Below are 9809 nucleotides of genomic sequence, written 5' to 3'. Positions count from 1 at the left end.
AATTATTTTAAGAAAACAGATTATATAATACAGTAAAACAAAAGGGAAGTTTTAGATTTTAGTCACAGAAATATGGTTCCTTTTTCTGTGGACATGACGGTGATGTTCAGGGTTAATGGCCATCATTGACCATTTTTTCTGAAATCTGCTACGTGTGACACATAAATTCCTTTAACTATGTGTTTTTCCAAGAAGCTGAATCAGACCTCTTATTTAGTCATCACAATGCTCAACTCTTAAGTTTGAGAAATGTGGTTACAAAACAGAGAGACTGTGTAAAGCTTTTAACTTCCTTCCTCCAAGAAAGGTAATACGTAGAGAGGAAAAAGGAAAACAGACCAGAGATCGGTGACTTCAGTAATTACATCTGATTGGGAAGACCTGAACCTGGTCTCTGCACAATGTGCTCAAGGCAAGTGAAATTAATTGACTCACATACAAGAAGACATATTTAAATCTCAGGAATGAGACTTGAAGTAAATCTAAATTTTTAAAGAATAGAATAGTTTCTCTCTTTCCTGAAAGCAGGTAGTTGCATAAAATAACCAGCTGATGCTAGAATTCTTATTCTTTTTTCGTATCGAAATGGGAGAAGAGTGTATGTTTTTAGATTTTAAAGGGACTTTGAAGATCAGTTACTCCAAGCTCTCACTCTCACCCATTCTGATTTGACTCATTATATAATCCCCTGTCATTATATTCCTGGGGAGCACAGGCGGAATCCTACCTAAAATAGACTTTCTCGGAAGGATTTGGTCCTCTGAATACTTGCCCCAAGGATCATCTAGTCTAAACACAATTATTTCCCTCACAAGGAAGATGATGTCTAAATATAGGCTCCCAACCAGATGTACCCAAAGCTTTATGATACACAAAGCATATTCTCACCACTGCATCTAATTCAATCAAGGAAGATTCAGAGGCTCTCCAGAGTCACCCAGCTTGTTAATCATGGAATCTGGACCAGGACTCCTGGTGTCGTGCCCTTTCTCCTTCGCCATGGTACTTCCTGAAAAGTATCCAAAGTGCTGTTTGTCTGATTCTGAGCAGGAGAGTTTGGCCGTATCCAGGGATAAGATGAAGTTAAAGATTTCTGATGTTTTGGGACTTCCCTGGTGGTCCAGTGGCTAAGACTCCGCAATCCCAATGCAGGGGGCCCAGGTACGACAACTGGTCAGGGAACTATATCCCACACACCACAACTAAAAAGATCCTGCGTGCTGCAACAGAGATTCCGTGTGCCGCAGCTAAGACCCAACACAGCCAAATACATAAAAAAATATTTTTTAAAAAGAATCTGATGGTTTGCAAGGAAAGGAACAAATCCCTTCATGAGGAGGGCACACTGCAAACAGCCCTTGGGGAAATGTGAGACGTCTCAAAGCTGAGGAGAAACTGGTGTTATGCCTCATTTTAAAGCTTTTCACAGGATTATAGGGGAGGGTGTGTTGTAAGCATCACTTTCACACTTAATGTATGTATAGGCATCTCAGGATGGTGCAAATGCAGATTCTGATTCACAGGATCTTGGGTAGGGCCTGACAAAAGACTGTCCCTTGGAGGAGGGAATGGCAAACCACTCCAGTATTGCTGCTAAGAGAATCCCATAAACAGTATGAAAAGGCAAAAAGATATAGCACCAGAAGACAAGCCCTCCAGGTCAGAAGCTGTCCAGTGTGCTACTGGGCAAGAGTAGGGGGCAATTACTAATAGCTGCAGAAAGAATGAAGCAGCTGGGCCAAAGTGGAAATGGCACTCAGTTGTGGACGTGTCTGATGGTAAAAGTAAAGTCTGATGCTGTAAACAACAATATTACATAGGAACCTGGTAGGTCCATGAATCAAAGTAAATTGGAAGTGGTCAAGCAGGAGATGGAAAGAGTAAACATTGTCATTTTTAGGAATCAGTGAACTAAAATAGATGGGAATAGGCGAATTTAATTCAGATACCATTATATCTACTACTGTGGACAAGAATCCCTTAGAAGAACTGGAGTAGCCCTGATAGTCAACAAGAGTCCAAAATGCAGTACTTGGGTGCAATCTCAAAAATAACAGAATGATCTCAGTTCATTTCCAAGGCAAATCATTCAACATCAAGGTAATCCAAGTATATGTCCCAACCACTAATGCAGAAGAAGCTCAACAGTTCTATGAAGATGTATAAGACCTTCTAGAACTAACACCCAAAAAAAAGATGTCCTTTTCATCATAGGGCATTGGAATGCAAAAGTAGGAAGTCAAGAGATACCTGGAGTAACAGGCAAGTTTGGCCTTGGAGTACAAAATGAGGCAGGGCAAAGGCTAACAGAGTTTTGTCAAGAGAACACACAGGTCACAGAAAACACCCTTTTTCAACAACACAAGAGAAGACTCCACACAAGGATATCACCAGATGGTCAACAATGAATCAGATTGGTTATATTCTTGGCAGCCATAGATGGAGAAGCTCTATACAGTCAGTAAAAAAAAAAAAAACAAAAAAACCTGAAGCTGACTGTGACTCAGATCATGAGCTCCTTATTACAAAATTGAGGCTTAAATTGAAGAAAGTAGGGAAAACCACTAGACCATTCAGGTGTGACCTAAATCAAATCCCTTATGATTACACAGTGGAGGTGATGAACAGATTCAAGAGACTAGATCTGGCAGACAGAGTGCCTGAAAAACTATGGACTGAGGTTCATAACATTGTACCGGAGGCAGTGACCAAAACCATCCCAAAGAAAAAGAAATGCAAGGAGGCAAAGTGCTTGTCTATGGAGGCCTTACAAATAGCTGAGAAAAGAGGAGAAGCAAAAGGCAAAGGAGAAAGGGAAAGACATACCCATTTGAATGCAGAGTTCCAAAGAATAGCCAGGAGAGATAAGAAAGCCTTCCTCAGTGAACAATGCAAAGAAACAGAAGAAAGCAATTAGAACGGGAAAGACTAGTGATCTCTTCAAGAAAATTGCAGTCACCAAGGGAACATTTCACGCAAGGATGGGCATCATAAAAGACAGAAACAGCAAGGACCTAACAGAAGAAGAAGAAATTAAGTAGAGGTGGCAAGAATACACAGAACTATATAAAAAAGATCTTAATGACCCAGAAAACCACCATGGTGTGGTCACACCTAGAGCTAGATGTCCTGGAGTGTGAAGTCACATGGGCCTTACAAAGCATTACCATGAACAAAGCTAGTAGATGTAATAGAATTCCAGCTGAGCTCTTTCAAATTCTAAAAGGTAATGCTGTTGAAGTGCTGCCCTCAGTATGTCAGCAAATTTGGAAAACTCGGCAGTGGCCACAGGACTGGAAAAGGTCAGTTTTCATTCCAGTCCCAAAGAAGGGCAATGATAATGTTCAAACTACCACACAATTACATTCATTTCACATGCCAGCAAAGTAATGCTCAAAATCCTTCAAGCTAGGCATCAACAGTACATGAACCGAGTACTTCCAGACGTACAAGCTGGATTTAGAAAAGGCAAAAGAACCAGAGATTAAATTGCCAATATCCGTTGGATCATAGAGAAAGCAAGGGAATTCCAAAAACACATCTTCTGCTTCCTTGACTATTCTAAAGCTTTTGACTGTGTGGATCATAACAAACTGTGGAAAATTCTTAAAGAGATAGGAATACCAGATCACGTTACCTGCCTCCTGGGAAACCTGTATGCAGGTCAAGAAGCAACAGTTAGAACTGGACATGGAACAACAGACTGGTTCAAAATTGGGAAAGGAGTACATCAAGGCTGTATATTGTCACCCTGCTTATTTAACTTATATGCAGAGTACATCATGAGAAATGCCGGGCTGGATGAGTCACAAGCTGGAATCAAGATTGCTGGGAGAAGTAACAACCTCAGATATGCAGATGATACCACTCTAATGGCAGAAAGTAAAGAGTAAGTAAAGAGCCTCTTGATGAGGTTGAAAGAAGAGAGTGAAAAAGCTGGCTTAAAACTCAACATTCAAAAATCTAAGATCATGGCATCTGGTCCCATCACTTCATGGCATATACATAGGGAAACAATGGAAACAGTGACAGACTTTATTTTCTTGGGCTCCAAAATCACTGAGGACAGTGACTGCAGCCATAAAATTAAGAGACTGGCTCCTTGGAAGAAAAGCGATGACCAACCTAGACAGCATATTAAAAAGCAGAAACATCACTTTGCTGACAAAGGTTCATGTAGTCAAAGCTGTGGTCTTCCAGTGGTCATGTACCAACGTGAGAGCTGGACCATAAAGAAGGCTGAGCACCGAAGAACTGTGGCCCTAGAGAGGACTCGTGAGAGCCCCTTGGACGGCAAGGGGGGTCCACCCAGTCGACAATCCTGAAGGAGATCAGTCCTGGGTGTTCCTTGGAAGGACTGATGTTGTAGCTGAAGCGCCAATACTTTGGCCTCCTGAAGCAAAGAGCTGACTCGTTGGAAAAGACCCTGATGCTGGGAAGATTGAGGGCGGGGGGAGAACAGGGTGGCAGAGGATGAGGTGGTTGGATAGCATCGCTGCCTCAGTGAACCTGAGTTTGAGCAAATTCCAGGAAATAGTGAAGGACAAGGGAAGCCTGGCGGGCTGCAGTCCATGGGGTCGCAGAGTCAGGCACCACTGAGGGACTGAACAACACAGCATTCTCCCCGAGTTTGCCAATGCTGCTGCTCCATGGAGCACACCGTGAGTAGCCGGTTGTGAGGAAGAACTTCGTCTTGGAAGCCGAACATTTGCATCCCAGCCTCCACTATCCATTTATGAGCCAGGAGAGTTTGGGCAAGTCTCACTCTAAGGTTGTCTCCGCGCCTAAAAGGTGGGGGGTTATAATCATATCTCTGTATACACCGAGACCCTTAAGGCTGCCATCTGCCATCCCTTCTCTGGGACTCTGTCATAATGAGAGGACATTTTTGACCATCAGAGATGTTTCTCACAATACTTTCTATAACAGTGAAAAACAAGGAGAAACCTAATAGCTAAAATTAAGGAAACATTTTAGAGTGAGGAAGAATAGATCCATTGAACTGAATATCAAGCAGCCGTCTAAAATCCTGCTTAAGGAGAAGATTTAAGAATATGGAATTGTGGCTTCCCTGGTGGCTCAGTGGTAAAAAAAAAAAATCCACCTGCCAATGCAGAAGACATGGGTTCGATCCCACATCCAGAAGGATCCCACAAAGCCACGGGACGAGTGCCTGTGCTCTGCATGCAATGGGGAGCCTGAGCACTGAAGCTAGAGAAAGCCCGTACAGTGATGAACACCCAGCACAGTCAAAAATAAAAATAAGTAGTTTTTTCTTTTTTAATGAATATGGAAGGGGACTTCCTTAGTGGTCCAGTGGTTAAGAACCCACCTTTCAAGGCTGGGGACAAAGGTTCAATCCCTGGTCTGGGAACTCAGATCATACTACCAGGCCATCTCACCACAACCATAAACAGAGCCCAAGTGCTCCGGAGCCCGCCTGCCACAGCTAGAGAAAACCCACATGCTGCAACTAAGACCCCACGCAGCCAAACATTAAAATAGGTAAATTAAAAAAAAAAAAACAAAAAACAATATCTCTATACTACACAAAATCTCTGCCCTGGTTGACTCACAGGGACACTGAGAATCAAATGAGACAACAATTGATAACTCAGTATATAACTATGAGGTATTATTTTATAACCATTGTCAAATAGCATTGAGAAAATCCAGGTCAGGTCTCATTCCCTGCTTTGGCAGCTGGCCCTAATTCTGGAACATAATGTTTCCTAGAATGGCCAGCTTCTATCTGAACAGTCTCTCTTCGCAGGAAGACTTCATTCTGACATGCATTTCCTATTTCTGTTGTGACCCTTGAGAAAGAGGAAGAAGAGGATGATTTTTTAAATGTTTCTGGGGCAAACTATTTAAAAGTTGAGGTTCAAAGAGCAGAAGGTTCTTTTCAGATCAAATATGAGTTTGAACCCCAGCTTTGCCATGTACTGGTGGCAGGGGGTGGGGGAGAGGACCTTGAACAAGTCAAAACCAATTTCTCTTAGCTTCAATTTCCAAGTCTTAAAACAGCTTTCATAGTACTCATCTCCTACGGAGGATTAAATGAAATAAGGAATGCAAAGTGCCTGGTACAGTTTCTGGTACAAAGCAGACTCTCATTAGTCACACTGCTAATTGTGGAGGACATGCCCTGGGTGTGGATAGGACCTGTGACTTACTTGTAACCAGTAGAACTAAAAATGTGATTAGAGTTACAGTTGTGTACGTTTCCACCCCTAAAGCACGTTCTAGAGAGACTCACTCTCTGTTACTGGCTTGGAAAAAATAAGCTGCCGTAGTGTGAGATAGCAACTTGCAGGATCGTAGGCCCCCCAACCAGGGACTGAACCTAGGTCCCAGCGGTGAAAGTACCAGTCCTAACCACTGGCCCACCAGGGACTTCCCTGTGAGAGAGCCTATGGGGAAGGCCACACATGGAGGAATTGCGGGAACCTCTAGTAAAGAGTAGCTCCAGGGAGGGGCGTTCAACAGGGAGGGGGCATAAACATGCCTATGGCTGATTCATGTTGACATACGGCAGAAACCAACAGAATATTGTAAAGCAATTATCCTCCAATTAAAAATTGTTATGCCCGATGTCCGAATCCCCGAGCGGGAAGAGAGAGAAGGCTTCCAAGACAATGTAACTCGCAAAAAGGGAAGTTTATTACTGTCTCGAGCCAGGGCCTTCTGCCACAAACATCACAGTGGTGCAGGGTCAGAAAGCGCCGAGCTCAAGCTTGTTACACAGATTTATAAGATATGCAAAAGCGGTTGGTAGCTGGCTTAAGCGGATTGGTTACATGTTTGCAAAGTAATTCTATCGGTACAGACTTTCGCGGGCTTTTCAGCTCTCCCTTTGTTCTTACTGGGCGCATATTGATTGGCTGGCTCCAGGTTACCTGATGGGGGTAGGGAATCTTACCATTTCGGGGGAAGCTAAAACTTAGGTCCAGGCCGCCCGTCATGGTATTAACCCTGGCAGCCTCACATTCCCCCCTGTCTTCTTGTTCCTGTAGAGGAATCTTTCTCTTCATCCTGGGCTACCATCTGATATTGCTGCCTCAATACCATAATCTGAATGGTATTTAGACGTTCTTTAATAAATGACATTAGCCGGTTTAAAATACAAGGGCCAAATGTAAGTGTTAATAATAGCACTATGAGCGGGCCCAGGAGGGTGGAAACTAAGGTGGTCAGCCAGGGGGAGCGTTGAAACCAAGACTCAAACCATCCCTGTTGGGCCTCCCGTTCCCTCTTTCGTTGCGCCAGCCCTTCTCTTACTTTTGCCATAGATTCTCTTACCACTCCTGTATGGTCTGCATAGAAACAACATTCTTCTCCCAGAGCCGCGCAGACCCCACCCTGTTGGAGAAAAATCAAGTCTAATCCTCTCCTATTCTGCAAGACCACCTCAGACAAGGAAGTCAGAGACTTCTCTAAGTGGCTGATTGATTCTTCTATGAGAGTTATATCTTCATCTATGGCGGCTCGTAGGGAAGAAAACCCTTGGCCTTGCAGAGATAGTGAAGCTATTCCTGTCCCTGCTCCTGCCAGCCCAAGACTGAACAAGGCTGCCATGGTGATCGCACTGATTGGCTCTCTCTTTTGTCTTAGCAATTCTCGGTCCCAATGTGAGTACATAACCTCTTTAGAGTGGTATAAGATTTTTGGCATTACAGCAACCAGGACACAGAATTCTTGACTCTGGTTAAAAACCTTCACATTTAAACATGGGGTTAGCCCAGTATGTGAACAAATCCACCAGCCCCCAACCTCTGGCACAATCCAATTTTTGCCATATAAGCGTAGGTTACTAATAGTCCGGGCACAGAGGGAAGTTTTATCACGTGGCACTGTGCCCAAACAGAGTCCCTGTCCCCAAACTTCGTTCATTGTGAGGCCAACCTTGCGTTCTTCCCATCAGCATGGGGGTCGGTTCTGGCCTGAAGATAAGTGGTAAGAGACATTGAGGCCTATGGCCTCATAGAAGCGGGGGTGAAGATTATAACAAAGCCAACAGGACTGGGTTGCATTAGGGTTGGTATGGTTTAAGACCGTAAAGGCTGCATTCACTAAGGCCCATAGGGGGTCCTGAATTGCTGAGCTAATGGTAACAGCCAGAGGGCCAGGGGTTTCTGTCAGTTTGCCTCTGAGGCGCGGGGTAGAGGAGATGTTAAATGTTCCTGGCAAGCTTGGTCTGAAGGGGGTTGGCTTGGGGGTCGCCTTGTGCCCCTGTAATGCTCTGACCAGATTGGGACCTAAACTATGTACCTGCACCGGCTCAATAACCTGTTTAATGATTAAAAGCTCGCCTGGGTAGGGGCCGGGCCAATTTACGTGAAGCTGAAAACCCCAAGTCAGTCCTGAGGTCCAGCGGTTTTCTTTTTTCGCCCGTTCCTGGTTAAATCGTACTCGTACCTGAGGCCCCTGGTGTCTACGGTCCTTGAAGGTGAAGCTAACTAGATCTCTGTTTCCGACATCCCACCTCTGGGGTCCATCACAAGAGGTCACACAACTCCAGCTCCTGCAATAATAGCTTTCTATGCCACCACAGGTTTTCCAGTTATTTTTTACATAGCCCGGGCAAGCCCAAAACCCCAACCTATGGTTTTTTATCCCATCCCTATAGTACTTATCATAGAGACCGTCCTGCTTTGCGAAGAGGCTTGAGAGGTCGAAGTTCAGGTCCGGCCACCAGGTGTTTGGAGGGTGGATTCCTGAGGTCTCATTGAGCAGCTCATGAGTTTGCCCGTCGTTGAGTTTCCATGTGATCTTAGCAGGTTGATGGGGGTTATGACTGGTCGCTCCTGGGTCGATGAGAGCTGCCATCAGCAGGAGAATTAGGAGGCCTCCCAGCGGACGAGTTTCAGTTTCAAAGGATTTGACGGGTGAGGACTCGCCTTCCATTCTGCTCGCGCTTTTTCCTGTTCTTCCGATGTGGCTTGCCGCACGTGATTGCAGTGAACCCAGGGTCCAATCCCGTCGACCTTGACAGCGGTAGGAGTGGTAAGGAGAACGACATAAGGGCCTTTCCATCTAGGTTCTAATACTTTAGATTGGTGTCGTTTTACCCAAACCCAATCACCTGGGCTAATATTATGTGAGGGGAGGGCCCTCTTGTTTTGGCCCTCATGTATCTCTCGAATCAATTTCCAAACATGGTTATGCACCTTACTTAATGCTATCAGAGTTTGCTGGAATTGTCCCAAAGTAGGGGGTGGCAGACATTTTCCTTCGAAAATAGGATACACAGGAGGGGGTCTTCCATACAGAATCTCAAAAGGAGTAAGATTCAGCTTATAAGGGGTGTTACGTGCCCGAAAGAGTGCAAAGGGGAGGAGGGTCACCCAGTCCGCGCCAGTCTCTATTGCCAACTTTGTCAAAGTTTCTTTTAGGGTCCGATTCATTCTCTCAACCTGTCCTGAGCTCTGGGGATTATTTATCCTTCCCCTTTGTCCTGTAAGCGTTCCCTTCTCCCGGTCAAGGGATCCCGGACGAGCCCCCAAATGTTATGCCCGATGTCCGAATCCCCGAGCGGGAAGAGAGAGAAGGCTTCCAAGACAATGTAACTCGCAAAAAGGGAAGTTTATTACTGTCTCGAGCCAGGGCCTTCTGCCACAAACATCACAGTGGTGCAGGGTCAGAAAGCGCCGAGCTCAAGCTTGTTATACAGATTTATAAGATATGCAAAAGCGGTTGGTAGCTGGCTTAAGCGGATTGGTTACATGTTTGCAAAGTAATTCTATCGGTACAGACTTTCGCGGGCTTTTCAGCTCTCCCTTTGTTCTTACTGGGCGCATATTGATTGG

This window comes from Cervus elaphus, chromosome 1 (assembly GCF_910594005.1).
Source record: "Cervus elaphus chromosome 1, mCerEla1.1, whole genome shotgun sequence".
Taxonomy (NCBI): Eukaryota; Metazoa; Chordata; class Mammalia; order Artiodactyla; family Cervidae; genus Cervus; species Cervus elaphus.
Note: the sequence above shows the minus strand (reverse complement) of the source record.